The sequence below is a fragment of the Scylla paramamosain genome, chromosome 5, assembly GCF_035594125.1.
Source record: "Scylla paramamosain isolate STU-SP2022 chromosome 5, ASM3559412v1, whole genome shotgun sequence".
NCBI lineage: Eukaryota > Metazoa > Arthropoda > Malacostraca > Decapoda > Portunidae > Scylla > Scylla paramamosain.
In genome coordinates this window covers 9,964,192-9,966,691 of record NC_087155.1, presented here as the reverse complement: position 1 = coordinate 9,966,691, position 2,500 = coordinate 9,964,192, and the positions used below count along the sequence as shown (strand labels likewise).

The 2,500-nt window shown below is 45.8% G+C and overlaps 1 long non-coding RNA gene across 1 annotated transcript in view; it reads right to left on the bottom strand.

Moving 5' to 3' along the window:
* LOC135100502 (uncharacterized) overlaps positions 1 to 2,500 on the bottom strand; it is a 150,810-nt gene that overhangs the window by 42,125 nt on the left and 106,185 nt on the right. The window lies entirely within an intron of this gene.

Below are 2,500 nucleotides of genomic sequence, written 5' to 3'. Positions count from 1 at the left end.
TCGCTTTTCCCTCCTCCACCACCACTACCACCACCACCACAACCTTCACCTCCTCCTCCTAGTGCTGCTGGTGCGCCTCCCAATCTGGCAATGCTAGCAACAGACGCCACAGTTCAGAAGTTCAGTGCCGTGAACATCGAGGAGGCTTCCAATTATGCCACCAGCTAACTTCATCTACATAACAAATTTGACGTAATATGACAATGGCAGCGCGTTCCTATACCACTCCATCCAAGCTGCCGCCACTCCTCCTGCCTGCCCGCCCGTCTGTTTGTTTGTCTATCTGAATGTCTGTCTACAGCATTACTCAATACTTTTCCATCTGGTATACATTTCTTTATCATATCACTTATAAAATGAGCATAACTCAAGCCACTGCCTTCACTATGACAGCTGTGTAAGAGAGGGGAATTACAGTACGATTATAAGCAACAAGTTGAGTTTCCAGTAGGGAGTTTGATTCCCTATGGCATCGTATAATATCGGGTTGGTGTGTATTGAAGGAGTCACGTGTCATAGGTTGCGAGGAGAGAGGGAGTGGTAGGAGATGGTGTACAGGAGGAGACAAGATGGGAAGGAATGAAGGGTTGAGAGGGAGAGATAGCGATAGGAGATGGTGTACAGGAGGAAACAAGATGGGAAGGAATGAAGGGCTGAGAGAGAGAGAGAGAGAGAGAGAGAGAGAGAGAGAGAGAGAGAGAGAGAGAGAGAGAGAGAGAGAGAGAGAGAGAGAGAGAGAGAGAAAAACACTCCCTCTTTCACTCGTGGAAAACCAATGTTCCACAACTCCATAAGACCGGAATGGAATATTTAAGTATAATCTTGATGGCTAAGCTGACATCCTTTCCCTCTTCCTTCTTCATATTTCATTCCCTTTGTAAGAGAGAGAGAGAGAGAGAGAGAGAGAGAGAGAACATTTGAACATTTGAACATTTGAACATTTATTTATAGCCATTTCATACATTGTATATTTATATTCCATAAATTTTTTATTATGGCTAGCCTTTTTTTAAGCGTAAGCTTAATGGGCTAAAAAAGGGAGCGAGAGAGAGAGAGAGAGAGAGAGAGAGAGAGAGAGAGAGAGAGACGAGAGAGAGAGAGAGAGAGAGAGAGAGAGAGAGGGTATAGGCCCTTCACATTGATTACTAAAGCAACTCACGTTACAGCCACTGACATTGGGTGACAAGCTTGCTTCAGGCTCAGAACGATACGCTCACAAAAGCCTATAGAGACGCCACCGTAAACCGGCTTTTGTGGGCCAGACTACATCGATTAGGTTTTAATTTCGCCCTACTTTTTTTTTCCACACTCTCTCTCTCTCTCTCTCTCTCTCTCTCTCTCTCTCTCTCTCTCTCTCTCTCTCTTCTCTCTCTCTCTCTCTCTCGCTCCCCTTTTTAGCCCATTACCTATACCAACTTCCACGGGAGCTTTTGTGCGAGCGCCCCCCACCCCCACCTCCGACTGTCGCCTCTCATCGCCGCCCCGTCACACTCGCTCCTCCAATAATTCAGTCAAATTTTTCCATCATTCACGTCAATTTGAATCTCAATTTTAGGAGAGACAACTTTTAAGGCAGCAATTTTTCCATTACGCTGTGAACACGTTTGGGATAATAACTTGTAGAATGTATGTGGCGCGCGCAGAGAGAGACAGAGAGAGAGAGAGAGAGAGAGAGAGAGAGAGAGAGAGAGAGAGAGAGAGAGAGAGAGAGAGAGAGAGAGAGAGAGAGAGAGAGAGAGAGAGAGAGAGAGAGAGAGAGCACCGTTCCCATCATTCCTGCATACAATTTAAGTCTCCGGGTCACAGCATTCCTGATTCGCTTCCCTTTATGTCAACCTGAATGGGAAAAAACCCGCATCCACTGAACCGCTACCTACCCACACACACACACACACACACACACACACACACACAGAGGCGATAACAGAGCGGCTACGAATGATAATGAAGACAAGTAATCAACCCCCTACCAATACCTGCCGAGTTTGTATGCGCAGGTGAGTGGACAGAGTCAGTCGCCCACACGTTACCCATTAACCTGGAATTCGACTGCAAATTCGCCCAAGTGGAGCAGCGGGGTCTTCTAAATGCACCACTGCAAATACGCCATCAGCCAGCACCGGTGTGTACAGGCTGCGTTATCAGTGCAATAATGTAACTCAACTGGCACACAATGGATTCAATGTGAGCGAAAAAAAAGTAAACAAAAAAAAAAAACAAATACATTTTTAAACTCTTCCTATTATCTTTATGGGGGGACATTTAAAGCCTTTTTATGTCTATTGTACAGTACAAACTCGCTTCTGTTTGGGTAAAAAATTAAAACACTGAAACAAAGGAGACTAAAAAAAAAACTGCGGCCACTACGCCCACAGATATTTATTTGCGAGGAGCAGTGGGTGGCTTGATGAATGCCACAAGAGCGCCGCATGCCCAGAATGTCACGAGTCACTGGGGCGAGCAAGGCTGCCTGTCGTGTGTTCATGCAGACACTCAAGAT